We start from the raw sequence: 26,583 nt of genomic DNA on the forward strand, positions 1-26,583 counted from the left end.
TCTGATTAGGAAATCTGTGTTATTTACTTGTAATAGGGCATATTTGGATCCCGGTGGGCGCTACATTTTTCTCGATTGTATGATAAATAACAGCCATACGTTTTTGATGTTTTTTTATATTCCCCCACCTTTCAGTTTTGAAATCTTGGTAAAAGCGGCCGAACTGGTATCGACCCACCCACAAATCCCCATAATTTGTATGGGTGATTTCAACAATATAATTAACCCACAACTAGATAGATGGAGATCTGTACCATCAGATATCAAAAAGGGTAATAGTAGTTTTTCCAACTTTATAACAGATATGGGATTGGTCGATATTTGGAGAGAGCGAAACCCAACCAACTGCCAATATTCCTGTTACTCGCCCAGTCATCAGGTCTTTTCCAGAATAGATTTAACTTTTTTATCCAGAGATATGGTCCCCCAGGTAAAAACCATTGAATACAAACCAAGGGGAATTTCTGATCATTCGCCCATGGAATTGGAACTAATAGAAACAAGAGATAGGGGCCACGGGTTCTGGAAATTTAATACTAACTGGCTGCATTTACTAAGACAGGAGGGGAAGATCTCTTCTCAGTGGGAGGAATTTTGGAGTATAAACAGGGGCTCAACATCTTCGGCAAACATGTGGGATGCATTTAAGGCCTTTGTTAGGGGCACCTTAAAAAAGCGTACAGACGAAATAAAAAAGGAAAATAGGAAAGTTATACAGAATTTGGAAAAAGAAAGTACATTGCAGGAGATAAAATATTTAACAGACGGGGATGAACCCTCTAGACTTAAATGGCTTGAGGCTCAGGGGGAATGGTTGGAGGCATTACGTCTGCAGAATATAAAAGCAATGGCCTTCAATACACAAAGGAACTATCAATTCTCCGATAGATCAGGCAAATATCTTGCATATCTTGCCCATGTTGAATCCTCTTCTTGCAACATAAAGAGTATTGAGAGAGAGGACGGAACATGGTTATATGCGACGACAGAGATAGGGCAGGAATTTGCACATAATTTTTCTTCCCTGTATACTTCTAGATTAAATATGAGTCCGACTGATATAAGGGAATATATTTCCAAAATTACAATCCCAGCCCTTAATAATCAGGATGTACAAGATCTGGAAGCTCCACTGAGCCTTGAGGAGGTGAGGAGGGCAATCATGGATTTGCCAAATGGAAAATCCTCTGGGCTCGATGGAATTCCAGGCGAAATTTATAAGAAGTATATAGATCTTCTTGCCCCATTACTGTTAGAGACTTTCCACTCCTGCTTCGAGGAAAACAAACTCCCTCCATCTATGGTAGAGGCAAGAATAAGTCTCATCCTGAAGCAGGATAAGGAAGACAGTAAAGTCGATTCATATAGGCCCATATCTGTAATAAATGTTGAGGCCAAGATATTGGTGAAAATTCTTGCAACACGTTTAAATAAATACATATTAAAAATTGTTCACCCAGATCAGAGCGGGTTTATGCCGGGTAAAACCACTTCATTAAATCTGCGTAAACTACAAAGCCACCTGCAGACCCCTAAAGATTCAAAAACTAGATCAGCTGTAGCCTCTTTAGACGCAACAAAAGCTTTCGACGTAGTCGAATGGCCATATTTATGGATAGTTCTTGAGACAATGGGATTTGGTCCAAATGATATTAAGTGGGTACAGTTATTGTACACTGAACCAACCGCCCGGATCTCGGTCAACGGATGGATATCCCCTGCCATTTCCTTGAATAGGGGAACGAGGCAGGGGTGTCCATTATCCCCTGCACTATTTGCTCTGGCAATAGAGCCATTGGCCTGTCTGCTAAGGCACCAATTAAGTACCCAGGGTTTTAAAGTGGGAGTAGATATGGATGTAATTTCCCTTTATGCAGACGATCTTCTTATATATCTATCTGACTACCAGCATGGTTTGCCAAGGGCATTGGATTTGATAGATCAGTTTGGCGATGTCTCAGGTGTTAAGATAAACTGGAAAAAATCGCATATCCTCTCGGTAAACCAGGCTGGTACCCCTCCCCTCCCTAATCCCATGCTCCTAAAATGGGTACCGAAATTCAAATACTTGGGCATTTGGATTTCTAATGATCCAAAAGAATTTATTTCCTTAAATATACAACCCTTAATTAAATATCTAGAGACAAAATGTAAGACATGGAGTAGACTCCCCCTGACAACGATGGGGCGTGTCAATCTTCTAAAAATGATCGCACTTCCAAAAATGCTATACGTAATGCAACAATCCCCAATATACCTCCCGCGTTCTCTGTTAAGAAAGATAAATAGTATTATAACATCATTTATCTGGAATAATTCCAGAGCCAAGATACGTTTCAACGTACTGGTGAAAGATAGAGATCAAGGAGGGATGGGTCTACCTGAATTTAGAACCTACTATCTGGCTGCCCAACTATCTCAAATGAGAGATTGGGTGGAAGACGAACTAGGAAGTAAAATGGTAAAAGAGCTCGTAAATATATCTACTCCTGGAGTTAGCCCAATTAGTAGGCTACTGCAGGGCCATACGGTTCGGAAAGATCCTCCTTTGGTAATCCAGGCAATTAAGGTATGGAATGAAGCGAATAAAGCAATTGGCCATGAAAAGATAGATCCACAACACCCCATTGAGGACAACTGGTTGCTAGGAGATCTAAAAGAGCTACAACTTAATGAGATATGGGGCTCATTTCAGGTCAATTGCATTAGTCAGCTTTATCTGGATGCCCAGTTTAAGTCTTTTTTACAACTGCAGACGGAATTTGGTCTTCCAAAGACCTATTTCTTTCGCTACTTGCAACTAAGGAGTGTATACAACCAGCGCTTTGTAAACTCACCCCCAAATTTTGCGGAATCCCCGATCAAGAAAATAATTAAATCAGGAAATAGGAAAAAAATATCTAAGATTTATAAAACAATAATAAGAGAGACCCCATGCGATTACCTAGTGGAACTGAGGGTTAAGTGGGAGGAAAACATGGGTCCACTAGTAGATGAAGATTGGCAATCCGCCTTATCAATGGTTTATAAAGCTACAAACGCACTGAGAGTGCAACAAATTCAACCATTCATATTGCATAGAGCTTACATGTCTCCCTCGAGAATGATCAAGTATGGGGCAGTGTCCTCTATAAACTGTAGGAGGTGTAAGGAACTTCCAGGAACATTTTTCCATTTGCTCTGGGAATGTAAACCCGTGGCCGAATTCTGGGATAAAGTGATTTGCATAATGGTTAATACGGGGGCAAAGAGAGAATTACTGTCACGGAATTGCTGTTTGTTGAATATTATTGACACAAGTGAAATTGACTGGGGTTTAAAAATGTATGTAATGTGCCTATGCTCACTTGCCAAGGTTCTTATTTCGAGATACTGGATGGCGAAAACCGGTCCAGTGATCGAAGAATGGATAGCATTGGTTAACTATACAGTTGAGCAAGAGAAGTACTTATCTGTTGGTAGAAATACACTTAGTAAACACGACACGATATGGAATAGATGGAAAGTTTCACTTTATTGGCACACTAGGAACACTGTAAATTAGGACCTTTTAGGAAAAACAGTATTAATAAATACTGCATAATACACAAAGTAACACTCAATAATAAGCCGACTTAATGATCAGCATACACTATATACATATATATATATATATTTTTTTTTTTTCCCCTCTTCACTTGGTTATTTAGGTTTTCAACCACTCTTCTTGTCTCCTTTATTCACATTACTCAATAGTATCAATATTATCCTTTATAATAATTACACATTATTTTTATATACAATACACGAATAAGAGAAATAGTGTAAACACACACATAATATACATTTAATTAGATAAGTAATTACCTGTAGGTAACGACGTGACAGTATGCTGTAATATTATAACCCCATATCTTACCAAGCCACCCAGGCCTGGTATGGTATTTTAGCATAATCATCCATGATAAATGCATCAATTATACCACACCCTAAATACAACATCTTATAGGGAACTTGACCACGTCCCAATGCTTAACAACTCTGCCTGACCTGACCACTTGTACTGTCTAACCTGCAATAACGTAGGATAATATTAATGAAATGTATTGGTAGTACATGCTCTATGTTTTGTATGTATTTTTTATCTTGGATGTATTTATGTTTTTTTTTTTTTCTTTTTTTTCTCTTTATTTCTTTTTTTTTCATTTGATGTCAATGTCCTATTTCTTGCTCTGCTATGAGCAAAGTTTTTAAAAATTTAATAAAAATTATTTTGGAGGGAAAAATGTACTTACAATGTATATAACAAATGTACTGTATATTAGACAATATTTTACGTGAAAAATACATGGCTCTGTGGCGCAATGGATAGCGCATTGGACTTCTAGTAGTTTGCAGTTATTCAAAGGTTGTGGGTTCGAGTCCCACCAGAGTCGAAGTTTTGTTTCAAAGGTAAAAATGTACTTACAATGTATATAACAAATGTACTGTATATTAGAAAATAGTATACGCGAAAAATACATGGCTCTGTGGCGCAATGGATAGCGCATTGGACTTCTAGTAGTTTGCAGTTATTTAAAGGTTGTGGGTTCGAGTCCCACCAGAGTCAATGTTTTGTTTCAAAGGTAAAAATGTACTTACAATGTATATTACAAATGTACTGTATATTAGATAATAGTTTTAGCTAAATAGACATGGCTCTGTGGCGCAATGGATAGTGCATTGGACTTGTAGTAGTTTGTAGTTTTTCAAAGGTTGTGGGTTTTTGAGTCCCACCAGAGTCTATGTTTTGTTTCAAAGGTAAAAATGGACTTACAATGTACATATAAAATTTATAGTAGAAACGCATCAACTATATTCACAATCTCTTGATAAGTAATCAATTTAGAAAATCCCTTTAAATGAAAGATAATCAGATTCAAATACATTTTTAGATTCTTTAAATCATTGTCTGGTAATCAAAATGTTTATTTTAGAATTGATATAATCAAATTCGATGCCAAATCAAATCAACTAGCTATGCACAGATTGAATGGTATTTTCATTTAAAAATGATAAACAAACTTATTTTTACTTATACTCCACAAATGGGTATCACAAAGGACTTACATATTTGATAAAAACCTGAAATAGGACCAGAATTGAAATCAGCAGGAGGTAGACTTAGACATGACTGTTGCATTTTGGAGAAATGCGGAAATTATCTGACACCTGTTACCACCATATAATTATAGTAGAAAGTAAGAACAATATCTTAATTGGTAAACAGTCCAATATCTATGTAAATATATTTTTTTAAATCAGGTTTTTATCTTGATTTGCAATAAACATTTACTCTATCACACATAGTGCAAATGTCCCGACATTTGCTTGCACATCACACAATCAGGATACCAAATATTAATCAATAAAAAAATGAAAACTAGGTAGACATCAGTGGCTCTGTTTCGCAATGGATAGCACATTGGACTTCTAGAAGGTTGTAGTTATTCAAAGGTTGTGGGTTCGAGTCCCACCAGAGTCGATGTTTTGTTTCAAAGGTAAAAATGTACTTACAATGTATATAACAAATGTACTGTATATTAGACAATAGTTTACGCAAAAAATACATGGCTCTGTGGCGCAATGGATAGCGCATTGGACTTCTAGTAGTTTGCAGTTATTCAAAGGTTGTGGGTTCGAGTCCCACCCGAGTCGATGTTTTGTTTCAAAGGTAAAAATGTACTTACATTGTATATAACAAATGTACTGTATATTAGATAATAGTTTACGTGAAAAATACATGGCTCTGTGGCGCAATGGATAGCGCATTGGACTTCTAGAAGGTTGTAGTTATTCAAAGGTTGTGGGTTTGAGTCCCACCAGAGTCGATGTTTCGTTTCAAAGGTAAAAATGTACTTACAATGTATATAACAAATGTACTGTATATTAGACAATAGTTTACGCGAAAAACACATGGCTCTGTGGCGCAATGGATAGCGCATTGGACTTCTAGTAGTTTGCAGTTATTCAAAGGTTGTGGGTTCGAGTCCCACCAGAGTCGATGTTTTGTTTCAAAGGTAAAAATGTACTTACATTGTATATAACAAATGTACCGTATATTAGATAATAGTTTACGTGAAAAATACATGGCTCTGTGGCGCAATGGATAGCGCATTGGACTTCTAGAAGGTTGCAGTTATTCAAAGGTTGTGGGTTCGAGTCCCACCAGAGTCGATGTTTTGTTCCAAAGGTAAAAATGTACTTACAATGTATATTACAAATGTACTGTATATTAGATAATAGTTTAAGCTAAATAGACATGGCTCTGTGGTGCAATGGATAGTGCATTGGACTTGTAATAGTTTGTAGTTTTTCAAAGGTTGTGGGTTTTTGAGTCCCACCAGAGTCTATGTTTTGTTTCAAAGGTAAAAATGGACTTACAATGTACATATAAAATTTATAGTAGAAACGCATCAACTATATTCACAATCTCTTGATAAGTAATCAACTTAGAAAATCCCTTTAAATGAAAGATAATCAGATTCATATACATTTTTAGATTCTTTAAATCATTGTCTGGTAATCAAAATGTTTATTTTAGAATTGATATAATCAAATTCTATGCCAAATCAAATCAACTAGCTATGCACAGATTGAATGGTATTTTCATTTAAAAATGATAAACAAACTTATTTTTACTTATACTCCACAAATGGGTATCACAAAGGACTTACATATTTGATAAAAACCTGAAATAGGACCAGAATTGAAATCAGCAGGAGGTAGACTTAGACATGACTGTTGCATTTTGGAGAAATGCGGCAATTATCTGACACCTGTTACCACCATATAATTATAGTAGAAAGTAAGAAGAATATCTTAATTGGTAAACAGTCCAATATCTATGTAAATATTTTTTTAAAAATCAGGTTTTTATCTTGATTTGCAATAAACATTTACTCTATCCCACATAGTGCAAATGTCCCGACATTTGCTTGCACATCACACAATCAGGATACCAAATATTAATCAATAAAAAAATGAAAACTAGGTAGACATCAGTGGCTCTGTTTCGCAATGGATAGCGCATTGGACTTCTAGAAGGTTGTAGTTATTCAAAGGTTGTGGGTTCGAGTCCCACCAGAGTTGATGTTTTGTTTCAAAGGTAAAAATGTACTTACAATGTATATAACAAATGTACTGTATATTAGACAATAGTTTACGTGAAAAATGCATGGCTCTGTGGCGCAATGGATAGCGCATTGGACTTCTAGTGGTTTGCAGTTATTCAAAGGTTGTGGGTTCGAGTCCCACCAGAGTCGATGTTTTGTTTCAAAGGTAAAAATGTACTTACAATGTATATAACAAATGTACTGTATATTAGACAATAGTTTATATGAAAAATACATGGCTTTGTGGCGCAATGGATAGCGCATTGGACTTCTAGTAGTTTGCAGTTATTCAAAGGTTGTGGGTTCGAGTCCCACCCGAGTCAATGTTTTTTTTCAAAGGTAAAAATGTACTTACATTGTATATAACAAATGTACTGTATATTAGATAATAGTTTACGTGAAAAATACATGGCTCTGTGGCGCAATGGATAGCGCATTGGACTTCTAGAAGGTTGTAGTTATTCAAAGGTTGTGGGTACGAGTCCCACCAGAGTCGATGTTTTGTTTCAAAGGTAAAAATGTACTTACAATGTATATTACAAATGTACTGTATATTAGATAATAGTTTAAGCTAAATAGACATGGCTCTGTGGTGCAATGGATAGTGCATTGGACTTGTAATAGTTTGTAGTTTTTCAAAGGTTGTGGGTTTTTGAGTCCCACCAGAGTCTATGTTTTGTTTCAAAGGTAAAAATGGACTTACAATGTACATATAAAATTTATAGTAGAAACGCATCAACTATATTCACAATCTCTTGATAAGTAATCAACTTAGAAAATCCCTTTAAATGAAAGATAATCAGATTCAAATACATTTTTAGATTCTTTAAATCATTGTCTGGTAATCAAAATGTTTATTTTAGAATTAATATATAATCAAATTCGATGCCAAGTCAAATCAACTAGCTGTGCACAGATTGAATGGTATTTTCATTTAAAAATGATAACCAAACTTATTTTTACTTATACTCCACAAATGGGTATCACAAAGGACTTACATATTTGATAAAAACCTGAAATAGGACCAGAATTGAAATCAGCAGGAGGTAGACTTAGACATGACTGTTGCATTTTGGAGAAATGCGGCAATTATCTGACACCTGTTACCACCATATAATTATAGTAGAAAGTAAGAAGAATATCTTAATTGGTAAACAGTCCAATATCTATGTAAATATTTTTTTTAAAATCAGGTTTTTATCTTGATTTGCAATAAACATTTACTCTATCACACATAATGCAAATGTCCCGACATTTGCTTGCACATCACACAATCAGGATACCAAATATTAATCAATAAAAAAATGAAAATTAGGTAGACATCAGTGGCTCTGTTTCGCAATGGATAGCGCATTGGACTTCTAGAAGGTTATTGTTATTCAAAGGTTGTGGGTTCGAGTCCCACCAGAGTCGATGTTTTGTTTCAAAGGTAAAAATGTACTTACAATGTATATAACAAATGTACTGTATATTAGACAATAGTTTACTTGTAAAATACATGGCTCTGTGGCGCAATGGATAGCGCATTGGACTTCTAGTAGTTTGCAGTTATTCAAAGGTTGTGGGTTCGAGTCCCACCAGAGTCGATGTTTTGTTTCAAAGGTAAAAATGTACTTACAATGTATATAACAAATGTACTGTATATTAGACAATAGTTTACGCAAAAAATACATGGCTCTGTGGCGCAATGGATAGCGCATTGGACTTCTAGTAGTTTGCAGTTATTCAAAGGTTGTGGGTTCGAGTCCCACCAGAGTCGATGTTTTGTTTCAAAGGTAAAAATGTACTTACAATGTATATAACAAATGTACTGTATATTAGACAATAGTTAACGCGAAAAATACATGGCTTTGTGGCGCAATGGATAGCGCATTGGACTTCTAGTAGTTTGCAGTTATTCAAAGGTTGTGGGTTCGAGTCCCACCAGAGTCGATGTTTTGTTTCAAAGGTAAAAATGTACTTACAATGTATATAACAAATGTACTGTATATTAGACAATAGTTTACGTGAAAAATACATGGCTCTGTGGCGCAATGGATAGCGCATTGGACTTCTAGAAGGTTATTGTTATTCAAAGGTTGTGGGTTCGAGTCCCACCAAAGTCGATGTTTTGTTTCAAAGGTAAAAATGTACTTACAATGTATATAACAAATGTACTGTATATTAGACAATAGTTTATATGAAAAATACATGGCTCTGTTTCGCAATGGATAGCGCATTGGACTTCTAGAAGGTTATTGGGAACTTATGTATTATCTGGGCTCCCATGTTAAATGCACCCCATTTTTTTATACCCCTACTATCCAACTACGCATGGAGTTGATTTTATATAGTGTGGCGAGCGCAGCGAGCCACCGTGCCCGAAGCCTGGCGAGCGCAGCGAGCCCCGCGAGGGGATGCGGTCTCATAAGAAAAACGGGAGCCCAGATATTACATAAGTACCGGTTATTGTTATTCAAAGGTTGTGGGTTCGAGTCCCACCAGAGTCGATGTTTTGTTTCAAAGGTAAAAATGTACTTACAATGTATATAACAAATGTACTGTATATTAGACAATAGTTTACGTGCAAAATACATGGCTCTGTGGCGCAATGGATAGCGCATTGGACTTCTAGTAGTTTGCAGTTATTCAAAGGTTGTGGGTTCGAGTCCCACCAGAGTCGATGTTTTGTTTCAAAGGAAAAAATGTACTTACAATGTATATGACAAATGTACTGTATATTAGACAATAGTTTACGTGAAAAATGCATGGCTATGTGGCGCAATGGATAGCGCATTGGACTTCTAGTAGTTTGCAGTTATTCAAAGGTTGTGGGTTCGAGTCCCACCAGAGTCGATGTTTTGTTTCAAAGGTAAAAATGTACCTACAATGTATATAACAAATGTACTGTATATTAGATAATAGTTTAAGCCAAATAGACATGGCTCTGTGGCGCAATTGATAGCGCATTGGACTTCTAGTAGTTTGCAGTTATTCAAAGGTTGTGGGTTCGAGTCCCACCAGAGTCGATGTTTTGTTTCAAAGGTAAAAATGTACTTACATTGTATATAACAAATGTACTGTATATTAGATAATAGTTTAAGCTAAATAGACGTGGCTCTTTGTCGCAATGGATAGCTTATTGGACTTCTAGTAGTTTGTAGTTATTCAAAGGTTGTGGGTTCGAGTCCCACCCGAGTCGATGTTTTGTTTCAAAGGTAAAAATGGACTTACAATGTACATATCAAATTTATAGTAGTAACGCATCAACTATATTCACAATCTCTTGATAAGTAATCTACTTAAAAATCCCTTTAAATGAAAGATAATCAGATTCAAATAAATTTTTAGATTCTTTAAATCATTCTCTGATAATCAAAATGTTTATTTTAGAATTAATATATAATCAAATTCGATGCCAAGTCAAATCAACTAGCTGTGCACAGATTGAATGGTATTTTCATTTAAAAATGATAACCAAACTTATTTTTACTTATACTCCACAAATGGGTATCACAAAGGACTTACATATTTGATAAAAACCTGAAATAGGACCAGAATTGAAATCAGCAGGAGGTAGACTTAGACATGACTGTTGCATTTTGGAGAAATGCGGCAATTATCTGACACCTGTTACCACCATATAATTATAGTAGAAAGTAAGAAGAATATCTTAATTGGTAAACAGTCCAATATCTATGTAAATATTTTTTTTTTAAATCAGGTTTTTATCTTGATTTGCAATAAACATTTACTCTATCACACATAATGCAAATGTCCCGACATTTGCTTGCACATCACACAATCAGGATACCAAATATTAATCAATAAAAAAATGAAAACTAGGTAGACATCAGTGGCTCTGTTTCGCAATGGATAGCGCATTGGACTTCTAGAAGGTTATTGTTATTCAAAGGTTGTGGGTTCGAGTCCCACCAGAGTCGATGTTTTGTTTCAAAGGTAAAAATGTACTTACAATGTATATAACAAATGTACTGTATATTAGACAATAGTTTACTTGAAAAATACATGGCTCTGTGGCGCAATGGATAGCGCATTGGACTTCTAGTAGTTTGCAGTTATTTAAAGGTTGTGGGTTCGAGTCCCACCAGAGTCGATGTTTTGTTTCAAAGGTAAAAATGTACTTACAATGTATATGACAAATGTACTGTATATTAGACAATAGTTTACGTGAAAAATACATGGCTCTGTGGCGCAATGGATAGCGCATTGGACTTCTAGTAGTTTGCAGTTATTCAAAGGTTGTGGGTTCGAGTCCCACCCGAGTCGATGTTTTGTTTCAAAGGTAAAAATGTACTTACATTGTATATAACAAATGTACTGTATATTAGATAATAGTTTACGTGAAAAATACATGGCTCTGTGGCGCAATGGATAGCGCATTGGACTTCTAGAAGGTTGTAGTTATTCAAAGGTCGTGGGTTCGAGTCCCACCAGAGTCGATGTTTTGTTTCAAAGGTAAAAATGTACTTACAATGTATATAACAAATGTACTGTATATTAGACAATAGTTTACGCAAAAAATACATGGCTCTGTGGCGCAATGGATAGCGCATTGGACTTCTAGTAGTTTGCAGTTATTCAAAGGTTGTGGGTTCGAGTCCCACCAGAGTCGATGTTTTGTTTCAAAGGTAAAAATGTACTTACATTGTATATAACAAATGTACTGTATATTAGATAATAGTTTACGTGAAAAATACATGGCTCTGTGGCGCAATGGATAGCGCATTGGACTTCTAGAAGGTTGCAGTTATTCAAAGGTTGTGGGTTCGAGTCCCACCAGAGTCGATGTTTTGTTTCAAAGGTAAAAATGTACTTACAATGTATATTACAAATGTACTGTATATTAGATAATAGTTTAAGCTAAATAGACATGGCTCTGTGGTGCAATGGATAGTGCATTGGACTTGTAGTAGTTTGTAGTTTTTCAAAGGTTGTGGGTTTTTGAGTCCCACCAGAGTCTATGTTTTGTTTCAAAGGTAAAAATGGACTTACAATGTACATATAAAATTTATAGTAGAAACGCATCAACTATATTCACAATCTCTTGATAAGTAATCAACTTAGAAAATCCCTTTAAATGAAAGATAATCAGATTCAAATACATTTTTAGATTCTTTAAATCATTGTCTGGTAATCAAAATGTTTATTTTAGAATTGATATAATCAAATTCGATGCCAAATCAAATCAACTAGCTATGCACAGATTGAATGGTATTTTCATTTAAAAATGATAAACAAACTTATTTTTACTTATACTCCACAAATGGGTATCACAAAGGACTTACATATTTGATAAAAACCTGAAATAGGACCAGAATTGAAATTAGCAGGAGGTAGACTTAGACATGACTGTTGCATTTTGGAGAAATGCGGCAATTATCTGACACCTGTTACCACCATATAATTATAGTAGAAAGTAAGAAGAATATCTTAATTGGTAAACAGTCCAATATCTATGTAAATATTTTTTTAAAAATCAGGTTTTTATCTTGATTTGCAATAAACATTTACTCTATCCCACATAGTGCAAATGTCCCGACATTTGCTTGCACATCACACAATCAGGATACCAAATATTAATCAATAAAAAAATGAAAACTAGGTAGACATCAGTGGCTCTGTTTCGCAATGGATAGCGCATTGGACTTCTAGAAGGTTGTAGTTATTCAAAGGTTGTGGGTTCGAGTCCCACCAGAGTTGATGTTTTGTTTCAAAGGTAAAAATGTACTTACAATGTATATAACAAATGTACTGTATATTAGACAATAGTTTACGTGAAAAATGCATGGCTCTGTGGCGCAATGGATAGCGCATTGGACTTCTAGTGGTTTGCAGTTATTCAAAGGTTGTGGGTTCGAGTCCCACCAGAGTCGATGTTTTGTTTCAAAGGTAAAAATGTACTTACAATGTATATAACAAATGTACTGTATATTAGACAATAGTTTATATGAAAAATACATTGCTTTGTGGCGCAATGGATAGCGCATTGGACTTCTAGTAGTTTGCAGTTATTCAAAGGTTGTGGGTTCGAGTCCCACCAGAGTCGATGTTTTGTTTCAAAGGTAAAAATGTACTTACATTGTATATAACAAATGTACTGTATATTAGATAATAGTTTACGTGAAAAATACATGGCTCTGTGGCGCAATGGATAGCGCATTGGACTTCTAGAAGGTTGCAGTTATTCAAAGGTTGTGGGTTCGAGTCCCACCAGAGTCGATGTTTTGTTTCAAAGGTAAAAATGTACTTACAATGTATATTACAAATGTACTGTATATTAGACAATAGTTTAAGCTAAATAGACATGGCTCTGTGGTGCAATGGATAGTGCATTGGACTTGTAGTAGTTTGTAGTTTTTCAAAGGTTGTGGGTTTTTGAGTCCCACCAGAGTCTATGTTTTGTTTCAAAGGTAAAAATGGACTTACAATGTACATATAAAATTTATAGTAGAAACGCATCAACTATATTCACAATCTCTTGATAAGTAATCAACTTAGAAAATCCCTTTAAATGAAAGATAATCAGATTCAAATACATTTTTAGATTCTTTAAATTATTGTCTGGTAATCAAAATGTTTATTTTAGAATTGATATAATCAAATTCGATGCCAAATCAAATCAACTAGCTATGCACAGATTGAATGGTATTTTCATTTAAAAATGATAAACAAACTTATTTTTACTTATACTCCACAAATGGGTATCACAAAGGACTTACATATTTGATAAAAACCTGAAATAGGACCAGAATTGAAATTAGCAGGAGGTAGACTTAGACATGACTGTTGCATTTTGGAGAAATGCGGCAATTATCTGACACCTGTTACCACCATATAATTATAGTAGAAAGTAAGAAGAATATCTTAATTGGTAAACAGTCCAATATCTATGTAAATATTTTTTTAAAAATCAGGTTTTTATCTTGATTTGCAATAAACATTTACTCTATCCCACATAGTGCAAATGTCCCGACATTTGCTTGCACATCACACAATCAGGATACCAAATATTAATCAATAAAAAAATGAAAACTAGGTAGACATCAGTGGCTCTGTTTCGCAATGGATAGCGCATTGGACTTCTAGAAGGTTGTAGTTATTCAAAGGTTGTGGGTTCGAGTCCCACCAGAGTTGATGTTTTGTTTCAAAGGTAAAAATGTACTTACAATGTATATAACAAATGTACTGTATATTAGACAATAGTTTACGTGAAAAATGCATGGCTCTGTGGCGCAATGGATAGCGCATTGGACTTCTAGTGGTTTGCAGTTATTCAAAGGTTGTGGGTTCGAGTCCCACCAGAGTCGATGTTTTGTTTCAAAGGTAAAAATGTACTTACAATGTATATAACAAATGTACTGTATATTAGACAATAGTTTATATGAAAAATACATGGCTTTGTGGCGCAATGGATAGCGCATTGGACTTCTAGTAGTTTGCAGTTATTCAAAGGTTGTGGGTTCGAGTCCCACCATAGTCGATGTTTTGTTTCAAAAGTAAAAATGTACTTACAATGTATATAACAAATGTACTGTATATTAGATAATAGTTTAAGCCAAATAGACATGGCTCTGTGGCGCAATGGATAGCGCATTGGACTTCTAGTAGTTTGCAGTTATTCAAAGGTTGTGGGTTCGAGTCCCACCAGAGTCGATATTTTGTTTCAAAGGTAAAAATGTACTTACAATGTATATGACAAATGTACTGTATATTAGACAATAGTTTACATGATAAATACATGGCTCTGTGGCGCAATGGATAGCGCATTGGACTTCTAGTAGTTTGCAGTTATTCAAAGGTTGTGGGTTCGAGTCCCACCCGAGTCGATGTTTTTTTTCAAAGGTAAAAATGTACTTACATTGTATATAACAAATGTACTGTATATTAGATAATAGTTTACGTGAAAAATACATGGCTCTGTGGCGCAATGGATAGCGCATTGGACTTCTAGAAGGTTGTAGTTATTCAAAGGTTGTGGGTACGAGTCCCACCAGAGTCGATGTTTTGTTTCAAAGGTAAAAATGTACTTACAATGTATATTACAAATGTACTGTATATTAGATAATAGTTTAAGCTAAATAGACATGGCTCTGTGGTGCAATGGATAGTGCATTGGACTTGTAATAGTTTGTAGTTTTTCAAAGGTTGTGGGTTTTTGAGTCCCACCAGAGTCTATGTTTTGTTTCAAAGGTAAAAATGGACTTACAATGTACATATAAAATTTATAGTAGAAACGCATCAACTATATTCACAGATTGAATGGTATTTTCATTTAAAAATGATAACCAAACTTATTTTTACTTATACTCCACAAATGGGTATCACAAAGGACTTACATATTTGATAAAAACCTGAAATAGGACCAGAATTGAAATCAGCAGGAGGTAGACTTAGACATGACTGTTGCATTTTGGAGAAATGCGGCAATTATCTGACACCTGTTACCACCATATAATTATAGTAGAAAGTAAGAAGAATATCTTAATTGGTAAACAGTCCAATATCTATGTAAATATTTTTTTTTAAATCAGGTTTTTATCTTGATTTGCAATAAACATTTACTCTATCACACATAATGCAAATGTCCCGACATTTGCTTGCACATCACACAATCAGGATACCAAATATTAATCAATAAAAAAATGAAAATTAGGTAGACATCGGTGGCTCTGTTTCGCAATGGATAGCGCATTGGACTTCTAGAAGGTTATTGTTATTCAAAGGTTGTGGGTTCGAGTCCCACCAGAGTCGATGTTTTGTTTCAAAGGTAAAAATGTACTTACAATGTATATAACAAATGTACTGTATATTAGACAATAGTTTACTTGTAAAATACATGGCTCTGTGGCGCAATGGATAGCGCATTGGACTTCCAGTAGTTTGCAGTTATTCAAAGGTTGTGGGTTCGAGTCCCACCAGAGTCGATGTTTTGTTTCAAAGGTAAAAATGTACTTACAATGTATATAACAAATGTACTGTATATTAGACAATAGTTTACGCAATAAATACATGGCTCTGTGGCGCAATGGATAGCGCATTGGACTTCTAGTAGTTTGCAGTTATTCAAAGGTTGTGGGTTCGAGTCCCACCAGAGTCGATGTTTTGTTTCAAAGGTAAAAATGTACTTACAATGTATATAACAAATGTACTGTATATTAGACAATAGTTTACGCGAAAAATACATGGCTTTGTGGCGCAATGGATAGCGCATTGGACTTCTAGTAGTTTGCAGTTATTCAAAGGTTGTGGGTTCGAGTCCCACCAGAGTCGATGTTTTGTTTCAAAGGTAAAAATGTACTTACAATGTATATAACAAATGTACTGTATATTAGACAATAGTTTACGTGAAAAATACATGGCTCTGTGGCGCAATGGATAGCGCATTGGACTTCTAGAAGGTTATTGTTATTCAAAGGTTGTGGGTTCGAGTCCCACCAGAGTCGATGTTTTGTTTCAAAGGTAAAAATGTACTTACAATGTATATAACAAATGTACTGTATATTAGACAATAGTTTATATGAAAAATACATGGCTCTGTTTCGCAATGGATAGCGCATTGGACTTCTAGAAGGTTATTGTTATTCAAAGGTTGTGGGTTCGAGTCCCACCAGAGTCGATGTTTTGTTTCAAAGGTAAAAATGTACTTACAATGTATATAACAAATGTACTGTATATTAGACAATAGTTTACTTGAAAAATACATGGCTCTGTGGCGCAATGGATAGCGTATTGGACTTCTAGTAGTTTGCAGTTATTCAAAGGTTGTGGGTTCGAGTCCCACCAGAGTCGATGTTTTGTTTCAAAGGTAAAAATGTACTAACAATGTATATAACAAATGTACTGTATATTAGACAATAGTTTACGCAAAAAATACATAGCTCTGTGGCGCAATGGATAGCGCATTGGACTTCTAGTAGTTTGCAGTTATTCAAAGGTTGTGGGTTCGAGTCCCACCAGAGTCGATGTTTTGTTTCAAAAGTAAAAATGTGCTTACAATGTATATAACAAATGTACTGTATATTAGATAATAGTTTAAGCCAAATAGACATGGCTCTGTGGCGCAATGGATAGTGCATTGGACTTGTAGTAGTTTGTAGTTATTCAAAGGTTGTGGGTTTGAGTCCCACCAGAGTCTATGTTTTGTTTCAAAGGTAAAAATGGACTTACAATGTACATATAAAATTTATAGTAGAAACGCATCAACTATATTTACAATCTCGTGATAAGTAATCAACTTAGAAAATCCCTTTAAATGAAAGATAATCAGATTCAAATACATTTTTAGATTCTTTAAATCATTGTCTGGTAATCAAAATGTTTATTTTAGAATTGATATAATCAAATTCGATGCCAAATCAAATCAACTAGCTATGCACAGATTGAATGGTATTTTCATTTAAAAATGATAAACAAACTTATTTTTACTTATAATCCACAAATGGGTATCACAAAGGACTTACATATTTGATAAAAACATGAAATAGGACCAGAATTGAAATCAGCAGGAGGTAGACTTAGACATGACTGTTGCATTTTGGAGAAATGCGGCAATTATCTGACACCTGTTACCACCATATAATTATAGTAGAAAGTAAGAAGAATATCTTAATTGGTAAACAGTCCAATATCTATGTAAATATTTTTTTTAAAATCAGGTTTTTATCTTGATTTGCAATAAACATTTACTCTATCACACATAGTGCAAATGTCCCGACATTTGCTTGCACATCACACAATCAGGATACCAAATATCACAAAGGACTTACATATTTGATAAAAACCTGAAATAGGACCAGAATTGAAATTAGCAGGAGGTAGACTTAGACATGACTGTTGCATTTTGGAGAAATGCGGCAATTATCTGACACCTGTTACCACCATATAATTATAGTAGAAAGTAAGAAGAATATCTTAATTGGTAAACAGTCCAATATCTATGTAAATATTTTTTTAAAAATCAGGTTTTTATCTTGATTTGCAATAAACATTTACTCTATCCCACATAGTGCAAATGTCCCGACATTTGCTTGCACATCACACAATCAGGATACCAAATATTAATCAATAAAAAAATGAAAACTAGGTAGACATCAGTGGCTCTGTTTCGCAATGGATAGCGCATTGGACTTCTAGAAGGTTGTAGTTATTCAAAGGTTGTGGGTTCGAGTCCCACCAGAGTTGATGTTTTGTTTCAAAGGTAAAAATGTACTTACAATGTATATAACAAATGTACTGTATATTAGACAATAGTTTACGTGAAAAATGCATGGCTCTGTGGCGCAATGGATAGCGCATTGGACTTCTAGTGGTTTGCAGTTATTCAAAGGTTGTGGGTTCGAGTCCCACCAGAGTCGATGTTTTGTTTCAAAGGTAAAAATGTACTTACAATGTATATAACAAATGTACTGTATATTAGACAATAGTTTATATGAAAAATACATGGCTTTGTGGTGCAATGGATAGCGCATTGGACTTCTAGTAGTTTGCAGTTATTCAAAGGTTGTGGGTTCGAGTCCCACCAGAGTCGATGTTTTGTTTCAAAGGTAAAAATGTACTTACAATGTATATAACAAATGTACTGTATATTAGATAATAGTTTAAGCCAAATAGACATGGCTCTGTGGCGCAATGGATAGCGCATTGGACTTCTAGTAGTTTGCAGTTATTCAAAGGTTGTGGGTTCGAGTCCCACCCGAGTCGATGTTTTTTTTCAAAGGTAAAAATGTACTTACATTGTATATAACAAATGTACTGTATATTAGATAATAGTTTACGTGAAAAATACATGGCTCTGTGGCGCAATGGATAGCGCATTGGACTTCTAGAAGGTTGTAGTTATTCAAAGGTTGTGGGTACGAGTCCCACCAGAGTCGATGTTTTGTTTCAAAGGTAAAAATGTACTTACAATGTATATTACAAATGTACTGTATATTAGATAATAGTTTAAGCTAAATAGACATGGCTCTGTGGTGCAATGGATAGTGCATTGGACTTGTAATAGTTTGTAGTTTTTCAAAGGTTGTGGGTTTTTGAGTCCCACCAGAGTCTATGTTTTGTTTCAAAGGTAAAAATGGACTTACAATGTACATATAAAATTTATAGTAGAAACGCATCAACTATATTCACAATCTCTTGATAAGTAATCAACTTAGAAAATCCCTTTAAATGAAAGATAATCAGATTCAAATACATTTTTAGATTCTTTAAATCATTGTCTGGTAATCAAAATGTTTATTTTAGAATTAATATATAATCAAATTCGATGCCAAGTCAAATCAACTAGCTGTGCACAGATTGAATGGTATTTTCATTTAAAAATGATAACCAAACTTATTTTTACTTATACTCCACAAATGGGTATCACAAAGGACTTACATATTTGATAAAAACCTGAAATAGGACCAGAATTGAAATCAGCAGGAGGTAGACTTAGACATGACTGTTGCATTTTGGAGAAATGCGGCAATTATCTGACACCTGTTACCACCATATAATTATAGTAGAAAGTAAGAAGAATATCTTAATTGGTAAACAGTCCAATATCTATGTAAATATTTTTTTTAAAATCAGGTTTTTATCTTGATTTGCAATAAACATTTACTCTATCACACATAATGCAAATGTCCCGACATTTGCTTGCACATCACACAATCAGGATACCAAATATTAATCAATAAAAAAATGAAAATTAGGTAGACATCAGTGGCTCTGTTTCGCAATGGATAGCGCATTGGACTTCTAGAAGGTTATTGTTATTCAAAGGTTGTGGGTTCGAGTCCCACCAGAGTCGATGTTTTGTTTCAAAGGTAAAAATGTACTTACAATGTATATAACAAATGTACTGTATATTAGACAATAGTTTACTTGTAAAATACATGGCTCTGTGGCGCAATGGATAGCGCATTGGACTTCTAGTAGTTTGCAGTTATTCAAAGGTTGTGGGTTCGAGTCCCACCAGAGTCGATGTTTTGTTTCAAAGGTAAAAATGTACTTACAATGTATATAACAAATGTACTGTATATTAGACAATAGTTTACGCAAAAAATACATGGCTCTGTGGCGCAATGGATAGCGCATTGGACTTCTAGTAGTTTGCAGTTATTCAAAGGTTGTGGGTTCGAGTCCCACCAGAGTCGATGTTTTGTTTCAAAGGTAAAAATGTACTTACAATGTATATAACAAATGTACTGTATATTAGACAATAGTTTACGCGAAAAATACATGGCTTTGTGGCGCAATGGATAGCGCATTGGACTTCTAGTAGTTTGCAGTTATTCAAAGGTTGTGGGTTCGAGTCCCACCAGAGTCGATGTTTTGTTTCAAAGGTAAAAATGTACTTACAATGTATATAACAAATGTACTGTATATTAGACAATAGTTTACGTGAAAAATACATGGCTCTGTGGCGCAATGGATAGCGCATTGGACTTCTAGAAGGTTATTGTTATTCAAAGGTTGTGGGTTCGAGTCCCACCAGAGTCGATGTTTTGTTTCAAAGGTAAAAATGTACTTACAATGTATATAACAAATGTACTGTATATTAGACAATAGTTTATATGAAAAATACATGGCTCTGTTTCGCAATGGATAGCGCATTGGACTTCTAGAAGGTTATTGTTATTCAAAGGTTGTGGGTTCGAGTCCCACCAGAGTCGATGTTTTGTTTCAAAGGTAAAAATGTACTTACAATGTATATAACAAATGTACTGTATATTAGACAATAGTTTACTTGAAAAATACATGGCTCTGTGGCGCAATGGATAGCGTATTGGACTTCTAGTAGTTTGCAGTTATTCAAAGGTTGTGGGTTCGAGTCCCACCAGAGTCGATGTTTTGTTTCAAAGGTAAAAATGTACTTACAATGTATATAACAAATGTACTGTATATTAGACAATAGTTTACGCAAAAAATACATAGCTCTGTGGCGCAATGGATAGCGCATTGGACTTCTAGTAGTTTGCAGTTATTCAAAGGTTGTGGGTTCGAGTCCCACCAGAGTCGATGTTTTGTTTCAAAAGTAAAAATGTGCTTACAATGTATATAACAAATGTACTGTATATTAGATAATAGTTTAAGCCAAATAGACATGGCTCTGTGGCGCAATGGATAGTGCATTGGACTTGTAGTAGTTTGTAGTTATTCAAAGGTTGTGGGTTTGAGTCCCACCAGAGTCTATGTTTTGTTTCAAAGGTAAAAATGGACTTACAATGTACATATAAAATTTATAGTAGAAACGCATCAACTATATTTACAATCTCGTGATAAGTAATCAACTTAGAAAATCCCTTTAAATGAAAGATAATCAGATTCAAATACATTTTTAGATTCTTTAAATCATTGTCTGGTAATCAAAATGTTTATTTTAGAATTGATATAATCAAATTCGATGCCAAATCAAATCAACTAGCTATGCACAGATTGAATGGTATTTTCATTTAAAAATGATAAACAAACTTATTTTTACTTATAATCCACAAATGGGTATCACAAAGGACTTACATATTTGATAAAAACCTGAAATAGGACCAGAATTGAAATCAGCAGGAGGTAGACTTAGACATGACTGTTGCATTTTGGAGAAATGCGGCAATTATCTGACACCTGTTACCACCATATAATTATAGTAGAAAGTAAGAAGAATATCTTAATTGGTAAACAGTCCAATATCTATGTAAATATTTTTTTTAAAATCAGGTTTTTATCTTGATTTGCAATAAACATTTACTCTATCACACATAGTGCAAATGTCCCGACATTTGCTTGCACATCACACAATCAGGATACCAAATATTAATCAATAAAAAAATGAAAACTAGGTAGACATCAGTGGCTCTGTTTCGCAATGGATAGCGCATTGGACTTCTAGAAGGTTGTAGTTATTCAAAGGTTGTGGGTTCGAGTCCCACCAGAGTCGATGTTTTGTTTCAAAGGTAAAAATGTACTTACAATGTATATAACAAATGTACTGTATATTAGACAATAGTTTACGTGAAAAATACATGGCTCTGTGGCGCAATGGATAGCGCATTGGACTTCTAGTAGTTTGCAGTTATTCAAAGGTTGTGGGTTCGAGTCCCACCAGAGTCGATATTTTGTTTCAAAGGAAAAAATGTACTTACATTGTATATGACAAATGTACTGTATATTAGACAATAGTTTACGTGAAAAATGCATGGCTATGTGGCGCAATGGATAGCGCATTGGACTTCTAGTAGTTTGCAGTTATTCAAAGGTTGTGGGTTCGAGTCCCACCAGAGTCGATGTTTTGTTTCAAAGGTAAAAATGTACCTACAATGTATATAACAAATGTACTGTATATTAGATAATAGTTTAAGCCAAATAGACATGGCTCTGTGGCGCAATTGATAGCGCATTGGACTTCTAGTAGTTTGCAGTTATTCAAAGGTTGTGGGTTCGAGTCCCACCAGAGTCGATGTTTTGTTTCAAAGGTAAAAATGTACTTACATTGTATATAACAAATGTACTGTATATTAGATAATAGTTTAAGCTAAATAGACGTGGCTCTGTGTCGCAATGGATAGCTTATTGGACTTCTAGTAGTTTGTAGTTATTCAAAGGTTGTGGGTTCGAGTCCCACCCGAGTCGATGTTTTGTTTCAAAGGTAAAAATGGACTTACAATGTACATATCAAATTTATAGTAGTAACGCATCAACTATATTCACAATCTCTTGATAAGTAATCTACTTAAAAATCCCTTTAAATGAAAGATAATCAGATTCAAATAAATTTTTATATTCTTTAAATCATTCTCTGGCAATCAAAATGTTTATTTTAGAATTAATATATAATCAAATTCGATGCCAAGTCAAATCAACTAGCTGTGCACAGATTGAATGGTATTTTCATTTAAAAATGATAACCAAACTTATTTTTACTTATACTCCACAAATGGGTATCACAAAGGACTTACATATTTGATAAAAACCTGAAATAGGACCAGAATTGAAATCAGCAGGAGGTAGACTTAGACATGACTGTTGCATTTTGGAGAAATGCGGCAATTATCTGACACCTGTTACCACCATATAATTATAGTAGAAAGTAAGAAGAATATCTTAATTGGTAAACAGTCCAATATCTATGTAAATATTTTTTTTTAAATCAGGTTTTTATCTTGATTTGCAATAAACATTTACTCTATCACACATAATGCAAATGTCCCGACATTTGCTTGCACATCACACAATCAGGATACCAAATATTAATCAATAAAAAAATGAAAACTAGGTAGACATCAGTGGCTCTGTTTCGCAATGGATAGCGCATTGGACTTCTAGAAGGTTATTGTTATTCAAAGGTTGTGGGTTCGAGTCCCACCAGAGTCTATGTTTTGTTTCAAAGGTAAAAATGTACTTACAATGTATATAACAAATGTACTGTATATTAGACAATAGTTTACTTGAAAAATACATGGCTCTGTGGCGCAATGGATAGCGCATTGGACTTCTAGTAGTTTGCAGTTATTTAAAGGTTGTGGGTTCGAGTCCCACCAGAGTCGATGTTTTGTTTCAAAGGTAAAAATGTACTTACAATGTATATGACAAATGTACTGTATATTAGACAATAGTTTACGTGAAAAATACATGGCTCTGTGGCGCAATGGATAGCGCATTGGACTTCTAGTAGTTTGCAGTTATTCAAAGGTTGTGGGTTCGAGTCCCACCCGAGTCGATGTTTTGTTTCAAAAGTAAAAATGTACTTACATTGTATATAACAAATGTACTGTATATTAGATAATAGTTTACGTGAAAAATACATGGCTCTGTGGCGCAATGGATAGCGCATTGGACTTCTCGAAGGTTGTAGTTATTCAAAGGTTGTGGGTTCGAGTCCCACCAGAGTCGATGTTTTGTTTCAAAGGTAAAAATGTACTTACAATGTATATAACAAATGTACTGTATATTAGACAATAGTTTACGCAAAAAATACATGGCTCTGTGGCGCAATGGATAGCGCATTGGACTTCTAGTAGTTTGCAGTTATTCAAAGGTTGTGGGTTCGAGTCCCACCAGAGTCGATGTTTTGTTTCAAAGGTAAAAATGTACTTACATTGTATATAACAAATGTACTGTATATTAGATAATAGTTTACGTGAAAAATACATGGCTCTGTGGCGCAATGGATAGCGCATTGGACTTCTAGAAGGTTGCAGTTATTCAAAGGTTGTGGGTTCGAGTCCCACCAGAGTCGATGTTTTGTTTCAAAGGTAAAAATGTACTTACAATGTATATTACAAATGTACTGTATATTAGATAATAGTTTAAGCTAAATAGACATGGCTCTGTGGTGCAATGGATAGTGCATTGGACTTGTAGTAGTTTGTAGTTTTTCAAAGGTTGTGGGTTTTTGAGTCCCACCAGAGTCTATGTTTTGTTTCAAAGGTAAAAATGGACTTACAATGTACATATAAAATTTATAGTAGAAACGCATCAACTATATTCACAATCTCTTGATAAGTAATCAACTTAGAAAATCCCTTTAAATGAAAGATAATCAGATTCAAATACATTTTTAGATTCTTTAAATCATTGTCTGGTAATCAAAATGTTTATTTTAGAATTGATATAATCAAATTCGATGCCAAATCAAATCAACTAGCTATGCACAGATTGAATGGTATTTTCATTTAAAATTGATAAACAAACTTATTTTTACTTATACTCCACAAATGGGTATCACAAAGGACTTACATATTTGATAAAAACATGAAATAGGACCAGAATTGAAATCAGCAGGAGGTAGACTTAGACATGACTGTTGCATTTTGGAGAAATGCGGCAATTATCTGACACCTGTTACCACCATATAATTATAGTAGAAAGTAAGAAGAATATCTTAATTGGTAAACAGTCCAATATCTATGTAAATATTTTTTTAAAAATCAGGTTTTTATCTTGATTTGCAATAAACATTTACTCTATCCCACATAGTGCAAATGTCCCGACATTTGCTTGCACATCACACAATCAGGATACCAAATATTAATCAATAAAAAAATGAAAACTAGGTAGACATCAGTGGCTCTGTTTCGCAATGGATAGCGCATTGGACTTCTAGAAGGTTGTAGTTATTCAAAGGTTGTGGGTTCGAGTCCCACCAGAGTTGATGTTTTGTTTCAAAGGTAAAAATGTACTTACAATGTATATAACAAATGTACTGTATATTAGACAATAGTTTACGTGAAAAATACATGGCTCTGTGGCGCAATGGATAGCGCATTGGACTTCTAGTAGTTTGCAGTTATTCAAAGGTTGTGGGTTCGAGTCCCACCAGAGTCGATGTTTTGTTTCAAAGGTAAAAATGTACTTACAATGTATATAACAAATGTACTGTATATTAGACAATAGTTTATATGAAAAATACATGGCTTTGTGGCGCAATGGATAGCGCATTGGACTTCTAGTAGTTTGCAGTTATTCAAAGGTTGTGGGTTCGAGTCCCACCAGAGTCGATGTTTTGTTTCAAAGGTAAAAATGTACTTACAAGGGGCGTGACCACGGCGGTGAAGGAGTGAGGAGTGAGTGAGAGCTCTCCGGCTAAACATCCGAATCAAAGATTAGCCAGCGGTAGCTGAGAGATTACTGACCCGCAATTGCTGACTCCTTCCGGGGGCAGGTGTGACGTGTGTCCGGCTCAGGGGGAGTGGTGGCGTTGCGCTAGAAGCCGTAGCGCTGTGTCCGTGACCCGGAGCCGCAGCACTATCGTGGCAGACAGGGCGGGCCGCGGACTAGAAGCAACCTAGAAGCCGCAGCGCTACCTCCGTGACTCGGGAGCCGCAATACCATCTGCGGCATCCGTCTACAGCAGTCTACAGCAATCCAGCGGCAGTACACAGCGGGAAGCCGTTAAGCGTCCGCCATTACCGGCATCAGCGAAAGCAGTCCGCTGCCAGAGAAATATCCCCTGCCTGAATAGCCAGCGGTGTAAGTGGAGCGTGGAACGGCCAGTCTGAATAGCCAGTGGTGTAAGTGGAGCGTGGAGCGGCCAGCCGGTGGTCCCAAAGCAGTCCCAGTACCACTGGCAATTTAACAGGCATATAAGGACTGAAGCAAGCAAGACCTGTTACAGCGGTGGGGTACTGACGGCTCCAGCGTTAAGCAACACTACAGCCTGGGAGTACTGATAGCCGGCAAGTGTGGTGAGTGACACATACGGCACCCTGAGAGAAGGTGAGAGCCCTGTTTAATATACTGAATAAAAAGAAGAGAAAAGAAAGTATTGCAAAAGGCATTAAATAATCAGCAAAAGGCATTATAAACGCTCTCCTCTGAGGACATTATTTGAGGTCATTGTATTCTCTACCATTTACCCGTGGAGGTGATTGTCTTTTTTCTTTTTTTTTTTTTTGGCATTTTTTTTTGTTGTTGTTTTTTTTTACCTACTCTCTACTGCCTTAAAATATACCACAGCTATTATTGCTCCTGT

The 26,583-nt window shown here is 35.3% G+C and overlaps 56 non-coding genes across 56 annotated transcripts; all 56 read left to right on the forward strand.

The window, feature by feature from the left end:
• Positions 1-4,329: 4,329 nt before the first annotated feature.
• TRNAR-UCU (transfer RNA arginine (anticodon UCU)) lies at positions 4,330-4,415 on the forward strand. The gene is given in 2 exon segments: positions 4,330-4,366; positions 4,380-4,415. It is a non-coding gene; the product is annotated as a tRNA-Arg (tRNA).
• Positions 4,416-4,502: 87 nt separating this feature from the next.
• TRNAR-UCU (transfer RNA arginine (anticodon UCU)) lies at positions 4,503-4,588 on the forward strand. The gene is given in 2 exon segments: positions 4,503-4,539; positions 4,553-4,588. It is a non-coding gene; the product is annotated as a tRNA-Arg (tRNA).
• A 1,002-nt stretch (positions 4,589-5,590) lies between these two features.
• Positions 5,591-5,676, forward strand: TRNAR-UCU (transfer RNA arginine (anticodon UCU)). Its single transcript is given in 2 exon segments — positions 5,591-5,627; positions 5,641-5,676. It is a non-coding gene; the product is annotated as a tRNA-Arg (tRNA).
• An 87-nt stretch (positions 5,677-5,763) lies between these two features.
• On the forward strand, positions 5,764-5,849 carry TRNAR-UCU (transfer RNA arginine (anticodon UCU)). The gene is given in 2 exon segments: positions 5,764-5,800; positions 5,814-5,849. It is a non-coding gene; the product is annotated as a tRNA-Arg (tRNA).
• Positions 5,850-5,936: 87 nt separating this feature from the next.
• TRNAR-UCU (transfer RNA arginine (anticodon UCU)) lies at positions 5,937-6,022 on the forward strand. Its single transcript is given in 2 exon segments — positions 5,937-5,973; positions 5,987-6,022. It is a non-coding gene; the product is annotated as a tRNA-Arg (tRNA).
• An 87-nt stretch (positions 6,023-6,109) lies between these two features.
• Positions 6,110-6,195, forward strand: TRNAR-UCU (transfer RNA arginine (anticodon UCU)). Its single transcript is given in 2 exon segments — positions 6,110-6,146; positions 6,160-6,195. It is a non-coding gene; the product is annotated as a tRNA-Arg (tRNA).
• A 1,002-nt stretch (positions 6,196-7,197) lies between these two features.
• TRNAR-UCU (transfer RNA arginine (anticodon UCU)) lies at positions 7,198-7,283 on the forward strand. The gene is given in 2 exon segments: positions 7,198-7,234; positions 7,248-7,283. It is a non-coding gene; the product is annotated as a tRNA-Arg (tRNA).
• An 87-nt stretch (positions 7,284-7,370) lies between these two features.
• TRNAR-UCU (transfer RNA arginine (anticodon UCU)) lies at positions 7,371-7,456 on the forward strand. The gene is given in 2 exon segments: positions 7,371-7,407; positions 7,421-7,456. It is a non-coding gene; the product is annotated as a tRNA-Arg (tRNA).
• Positions 7,457-7,543: 87 nt separating this feature from the next.
• Positions 7,544-7,629, forward strand: TRNAR-UCU (transfer RNA arginine (anticodon UCU)). Its single transcript is given in 2 exon segments — positions 7,544-7,580; positions 7,594-7,629. It is a non-coding gene; the product is annotated as a tRNA-Arg (tRNA).
• A 1,004-nt stretch (positions 7,630-8,633) lies between these two features.
• TRNAR-UCU (transfer RNA arginine (anticodon UCU)) lies at positions 8,634-8,719 on the forward strand. Its single transcript is given in 2 exon segments — positions 8,634-8,670; positions 8,684-8,719. It is a non-coding gene; the product is annotated as a tRNA-Arg (tRNA).
• Positions 8,720-8,806: 87 nt separating this feature from the next.
• TRNAR-UCU (transfer RNA arginine (anticodon UCU)) lies at positions 8,807-8,892 on the forward strand. The gene is given in 2 exon segments: positions 8,807-8,843; positions 8,857-8,892. It is a non-coding gene; the product is annotated as a tRNA-Arg (tRNA).
• An 87-nt stretch (positions 8,893-8,979) lies between these two features.
• Positions 8,980-9,065, forward strand: TRNAR-UCU (transfer RNA arginine (anticodon UCU)). The gene is given in 2 exon segments: positions 8,980-9,016; positions 9,030-9,065. It is a non-coding gene; the product is annotated as a tRNA-Arg (tRNA).
• Positions 9,066-9,152: 87 nt separating this feature from the next.
• Positions 9,153-9,238, forward strand: TRNAR-UCU (transfer RNA arginine (anticodon UCU)). The gene is given in 2 exon segments: positions 9,153-9,189; positions 9,203-9,238. It is a non-coding gene; the product is annotated as a tRNA-Arg (tRNA).
• Positions 9,239-9,709: 471 nt separating this feature from the next.
• On the forward strand, positions 9,710-9,795 carry TRNAR-UCU (transfer RNA arginine (anticodon UCU)). The gene is given in 2 exon segments: positions 9,710-9,746; positions 9,760-9,795. It is a non-coding gene; the product is annotated as a tRNA-Arg (tRNA).
• Positions 9,796-9,882: 87 nt separating this feature from the next.
• Positions 9,883-9,968, forward strand: TRNAR-UCU (transfer RNA arginine (anticodon UCU)). The gene is given in 2 exon segments: positions 9,883-9,919; positions 9,933-9,968. It is a non-coding gene; the product is annotated as a tRNA-Arg (tRNA).
• Positions 9,969-10,055: 87 nt separating this feature from the next.
• TRNAR-UCU (transfer RNA arginine (anticodon UCU)) lies at positions 10,056-10,141 on the forward strand. Its single transcript is given in 2 exon segments — positions 10,056-10,092; positions 10,106-10,141. It is a non-coding gene; the product is annotated as a tRNA-Arg (tRNA).
• Positions 10,142-11,143: 1,002 nt separating this feature from the next.
• TRNAR-UCU (transfer RNA arginine (anticodon UCU)) lies at positions 11,144-11,229 on the forward strand. Its single transcript is given in 2 exon segments — positions 11,144-11,180; positions 11,194-11,229. It is a non-coding gene; the product is annotated as a tRNA-Arg (tRNA).
• An 87-nt stretch (positions 11,230-11,316) lies between these two features.
• On the forward strand, positions 11,317-11,402 carry TRNAR-UCU (transfer RNA arginine (anticodon UCU)). The gene is given in 2 exon segments: positions 11,317-11,353; positions 11,367-11,402. It is a non-coding gene; the product is annotated as a tRNA-Arg (tRNA).
• Positions 11,403-11,489: 87 nt separating this feature from the next.
• Positions 11,490-11,575, forward strand: TRNAR-UCU (transfer RNA arginine (anticodon UCU)). The gene is given in 2 exon segments: positions 11,490-11,526; positions 11,540-11,575. It is a non-coding gene; the product is annotated as a tRNA-Arg (tRNA).
• Positions 11,576-11,662: 87 nt separating this feature from the next.
• Positions 11,663-11,748, forward strand: TRNAR-UCU (transfer RNA arginine (anticodon UCU)). The gene is given in 2 exon segments: positions 11,663-11,699; positions 11,713-11,748. It is a non-coding gene; the product is annotated as a tRNA-Arg (tRNA).
• An 87-nt stretch (positions 11,749-11,835) lies between these two features.
• Positions 11,836-11,921, forward strand: TRNAR-UCU (transfer RNA arginine (anticodon UCU)). The gene is given in 2 exon segments: positions 11,836-11,872; positions 11,886-11,921. It is a non-coding gene; the product is annotated as a tRNA-Arg (tRNA).
• Positions 11,922-12,923: 1,002 nt separating this feature from the next.
• TRNAR-UCU (transfer RNA arginine (anticodon UCU)) lies at positions 12,924-13,009 on the forward strand. The gene is given in 2 exon segments: positions 12,924-12,960; positions 12,974-13,009. It is a non-coding gene; the product is annotated as a tRNA-Arg (tRNA).
• Positions 13,010-13,096: 87 nt separating this feature from the next.
• Positions 13,097-13,182, forward strand: TRNAR-UCU (transfer RNA arginine (anticodon UCU)). The gene is given in 2 exon segments: positions 13,097-13,133; positions 13,147-13,182. It is a non-coding gene; the product is annotated as a tRNA-Arg (tRNA).
• Positions 13,183-13,269: 87 nt separating this feature from the next.
• Positions 13,270-13,355, forward strand: TRNAR-UCU (transfer RNA arginine (anticodon UCU)). Its single transcript is given in 2 exon segments — positions 13,270-13,306; positions 13,320-13,355. It is a non-coding gene; the product is annotated as a tRNA-Arg (tRNA).
• A 1,002-nt stretch (positions 13,356-14,357) lies between these two features.
• On the forward strand, positions 14,358-14,443 carry TRNAR-UCU (transfer RNA arginine (anticodon UCU)). Its single transcript is given in 2 exon segments — positions 14,358-14,394; positions 14,408-14,443. It is a non-coding gene; the product is annotated as a tRNA-Arg (tRNA).
• An 87-nt stretch (positions 14,444-14,530) lies between these two features.
• TRNAR-UCU (transfer RNA arginine (anticodon UCU)) lies at positions 14,531-14,616 on the forward strand. The gene is given in 2 exon segments: positions 14,531-14,567; positions 14,581-14,616. It is a non-coding gene; the product is annotated as a tRNA-Arg (tRNA).
• An 87-nt stretch (positions 14,617-14,703) lies between these two features.
• TRNAR-UCU (transfer RNA arginine (anticodon UCU)) lies at positions 14,704-14,789 on the forward strand. The gene is given in 2 exon segments: positions 14,704-14,740; positions 14,754-14,789. It is a non-coding gene; the product is annotated as a tRNA-Arg (tRNA).
• Positions 14,790-14,876: 87 nt separating this feature from the next.
• On the forward strand, positions 14,877-14,962 carry TRNAR-UCU (transfer RNA arginine (anticodon UCU)). The gene is given in 2 exon segments: positions 14,877-14,913; positions 14,927-14,962. It is a non-coding gene; the product is annotated as a tRNA-Arg (tRNA).
• An 87-nt stretch (positions 14,963-15,049) lies between these two features.
• Positions 15,050-15,135, forward strand: TRNAR-UCU (transfer RNA arginine (anticodon UCU)). Its single transcript is given in 2 exon segments — positions 15,050-15,086; positions 15,100-15,135. It is a non-coding gene; the product is annotated as a tRNA-Arg (tRNA).
• Positions 15,136-16,147: 1,012 nt separating this feature from the next.
• On the forward strand, positions 16,148-16,233 carry TRNAR-UCU (transfer RNA arginine (anticodon UCU)). The gene is given in 2 exon segments: positions 16,148-16,184; positions 16,198-16,233. It is a non-coding gene; the product is annotated as a tRNA-Arg (tRNA).
• Positions 16,234-16,320: 87 nt separating this feature from the next.
• TRNAR-UCU (transfer RNA arginine (anticodon UCU)) lies at positions 16,321-16,406 on the forward strand. The gene is given in 2 exon segments: positions 16,321-16,357; positions 16,371-16,406. It is a non-coding gene; the product is annotated as a tRNA-Arg (tRNA).
• An 87-nt stretch (positions 16,407-16,493) lies between these two features.
• Positions 16,494-16,579, forward strand: TRNAR-UCU (transfer RNA arginine (anticodon UCU)). The gene is given in 2 exon segments: positions 16,494-16,530; positions 16,544-16,579. It is a non-coding gene; the product is annotated as a tRNA-Arg (tRNA).
• Positions 16,580-16,839: 260 nt separating this feature from the next.
• TRNAR-UCU (transfer RNA arginine (anticodon UCU)) lies at positions 16,840-16,925 on the forward strand. Its single transcript is given in 2 exon segments — positions 16,840-16,876; positions 16,890-16,925. It is a non-coding gene; the product is annotated as a tRNA-Arg (tRNA).
• Positions 16,926-17,012: 87 nt separating this feature from the next.
• Positions 17,013-17,098, forward strand: TRNAR-UCU (transfer RNA arginine (anticodon UCU)). The gene is given in 2 exon segments: positions 17,013-17,049; positions 17,063-17,098. It is a non-coding gene; the product is annotated as a tRNA-Arg (tRNA).
• Positions 17,099-17,185: 87 nt separating this feature from the next.
• Positions 17,186-17,271, forward strand: TRNAT-UGU (transfer RNA threonine (anticodon UGU)). Its single transcript is given in 2 exon segments — positions 17,186-17,222; positions 17,236-17,271. It is a non-coding gene; the product is annotated as a tRNA-Thr (tRNA).
• Positions 17,272-18,404: 1,133 nt separating this feature from the next.
• Positions 18,405-18,490, forward strand: TRNAR-UCU (transfer RNA arginine (anticodon UCU)). The gene is given in 2 exon segments: positions 18,405-18,441; positions 18,455-18,490. It is a non-coding gene; the product is annotated as a tRNA-Arg (tRNA).
• An 87-nt stretch (positions 18,491-18,577) lies between these two features.
• TRNAR-UCU (transfer RNA arginine (anticodon UCU)) lies at positions 18,578-18,663 on the forward strand. Its single transcript is given in 2 exon segments — positions 18,578-18,614; positions 18,628-18,663. It is a non-coding gene; the product is annotated as a tRNA-Arg (tRNA).
• Positions 18,664-18,750: 87 nt separating this feature from the next.
• TRNAR-UCU (transfer RNA arginine (anticodon UCU)) lies at positions 18,751-18,836 on the forward strand. Its single transcript is given in 2 exon segments — positions 18,751-18,787; positions 18,801-18,836. It is a non-coding gene; the product is annotated as a tRNA-Arg (tRNA).
• Positions 18,837-18,923: 87 nt separating this feature from the next.
• TRNAR-UCU (transfer RNA arginine (anticodon UCU)) lies at positions 18,924-19,009 on the forward strand. The gene is given in 2 exon segments: positions 18,924-18,960; positions 18,974-19,009. It is a non-coding gene; the product is annotated as a tRNA-Arg (tRNA).
• A 1,004-nt stretch (positions 19,010-20,013) lies between these two features.
• On the forward strand, positions 20,014-20,099 carry TRNAR-UCU (transfer RNA arginine (anticodon UCU)). Its single transcript is given in 2 exon segments — positions 20,014-20,050; positions 20,064-20,099. It is a non-coding gene; the product is annotated as a tRNA-Arg (tRNA).
• An 87-nt stretch (positions 20,100-20,186) lies between these two features.
• Positions 20,187-20,272, forward strand: TRNAR-UCU (transfer RNA arginine (anticodon UCU)). The gene is given in 2 exon segments: positions 20,187-20,223; positions 20,237-20,272. It is a non-coding gene; the product is annotated as a tRNA-Arg (tRNA).
• An 87-nt stretch (positions 20,273-20,359) lies between these two features.
• TRNAR-UCU (transfer RNA arginine (anticodon UCU)) lies at positions 20,360-20,445 on the forward strand. Its single transcript is given in 2 exon segments — positions 20,360-20,396; positions 20,410-20,445. It is a non-coding gene; the product is annotated as a tRNA-Arg (tRNA).
• An 87-nt stretch (positions 20,446-20,532) lies between these two features.
• TRNAR-UCU (transfer RNA arginine (anticodon UCU)) lies at positions 20,533-20,618 on the forward strand. The gene is given in 2 exon segments: positions 20,533-20,569; positions 20,583-20,618. It is a non-coding gene; the product is annotated as a tRNA-Arg (tRNA).
• Positions 20,619-20,878: 260 nt separating this feature from the next.
• Positions 20,879-20,964, forward strand: TRNAR-UCU (transfer RNA arginine (anticodon UCU)). The gene is given in 2 exon segments: positions 20,879-20,915; positions 20,929-20,964. It is a non-coding gene; the product is annotated as a tRNA-Arg (tRNA).
• Positions 20,965-21,051: 87 nt separating this feature from the next.
• On the forward strand, positions 21,052-21,137 carry TRNAR-UCU (transfer RNA arginine (anticodon UCU)). Its single transcript is given in 2 exon segments — positions 21,052-21,088; positions 21,102-21,137. It is a non-coding gene; the product is annotated as a tRNA-Arg (tRNA).
• Positions 21,138-21,224: 87 nt separating this feature from the next.
• TRNAT-UGU (transfer RNA threonine (anticodon UGU)) lies at positions 21,225-21,310 on the forward strand. The gene is given in 2 exon segments: positions 21,225-21,261; positions 21,275-21,310. It is a non-coding gene; the product is annotated as a tRNA-Thr (tRNA).
• An 827-nt stretch (positions 21,311-22,137) lies between these two features.
• TRNAR-UCU (transfer RNA arginine (anticodon UCU)) lies at positions 22,138-22,223 on the forward strand. Its single transcript is given in 2 exon segments — positions 22,138-22,174; positions 22,188-22,223. It is a non-coding gene; the product is annotated as a tRNA-Arg (tRNA).
• An 87-nt stretch (positions 22,224-22,310) lies between these two features.
• Positions 22,311-22,396, forward strand: TRNAR-UCU (transfer RNA arginine (anticodon UCU)). Its single transcript is given in 2 exon segments — positions 22,311-22,347; positions 22,361-22,396. It is a non-coding gene; the product is annotated as a tRNA-Arg (tRNA).
• Positions 22,397-22,483: 87 nt separating this feature from the next.
• Positions 22,484-22,569, forward strand: TRNAR-UCU (transfer RNA arginine (anticodon UCU)). Its single transcript is given in 2 exon segments — positions 22,484-22,520; positions 22,534-22,569. It is a non-coding gene; the product is annotated as a tRNA-Arg (tRNA).
• Positions 22,570-23,570: 1,001 nt separating this feature from the next.
• Positions 23,571-23,656, forward strand: TRNAR-UCU (transfer RNA arginine (anticodon UCU)). The gene is given in 2 exon segments: positions 23,571-23,607; positions 23,621-23,656. It is a non-coding gene; the product is annotated as a tRNA-Arg (tRNA).
• An 87-nt stretch (positions 23,657-23,743) lies between these two features.
• On the forward strand, positions 23,744-23,829 carry TRNAR-UCU (transfer RNA arginine (anticodon UCU)). The gene is given in 2 exon segments: positions 23,744-23,780; positions 23,794-23,829. It is a non-coding gene; the product is annotated as a tRNA-Arg (tRNA).
• An 87-nt stretch (positions 23,830-23,916) lies between these two features.
• On the forward strand, positions 23,917-24,002 carry TRNAR-UCU (transfer RNA arginine (anticodon UCU)). The gene is given in 2 exon segments: positions 23,917-23,953; positions 23,967-24,002. It is a non-coding gene; the product is annotated as a tRNA-Arg (tRNA).
• An 87-nt stretch (positions 24,003-24,089) lies between these two features.
• On the forward strand, positions 24,090-24,175 carry TRNAR-UCU (transfer RNA arginine (anticodon UCU)). The gene is given in 2 exon segments: positions 24,090-24,126; positions 24,140-24,175. It is a non-coding gene; the product is annotated as a tRNA-Arg (tRNA).
• Positions 24,176-24,262: 87 nt separating this feature from the next.
• On the forward strand, positions 24,263-24,348 carry TRNAR-UCU (transfer RNA arginine (anticodon UCU)). The gene is given in 2 exon segments: positions 24,263-24,299; positions 24,313-24,348. It is a non-coding gene; the product is annotated as a tRNA-Arg (tRNA).
• A 1,002-nt stretch (positions 24,349-25,350) lies between these two features.
• Positions 25,351-25,436, forward strand: TRNAR-UCU (transfer RNA arginine (anticodon UCU)). Its single transcript is given in 2 exon segments — positions 25,351-25,387; positions 25,401-25,436. It is a non-coding gene; the product is annotated as a tRNA-Arg (tRNA).
• An 87-nt stretch (positions 25,437-25,523) lies between these two features.
• TRNAR-UCU (transfer RNA arginine (anticodon UCU)) lies at positions 25,524-25,609 on the forward strand. Its single transcript is given in 2 exon segments — positions 25,524-25,560; positions 25,574-25,609. It is a non-coding gene; the product is annotated as a tRNA-Arg (tRNA).
• The last annotated feature ends 974 nt before the right edge of the window (positions 25,610-26,583 follow it).

This window comes from Crinia signifera, chromosome 3, assembly GCF_055691185.1.
Source record: "Crinia signifera chromosome 3, ASM5569118v1, whole genome shotgun sequence".
Lineage (NCBI taxonomy): Eukaryota > Metazoa > Chordata > Amphibia > Anura > Myobatrachidae > Crinia > Crinia signifera.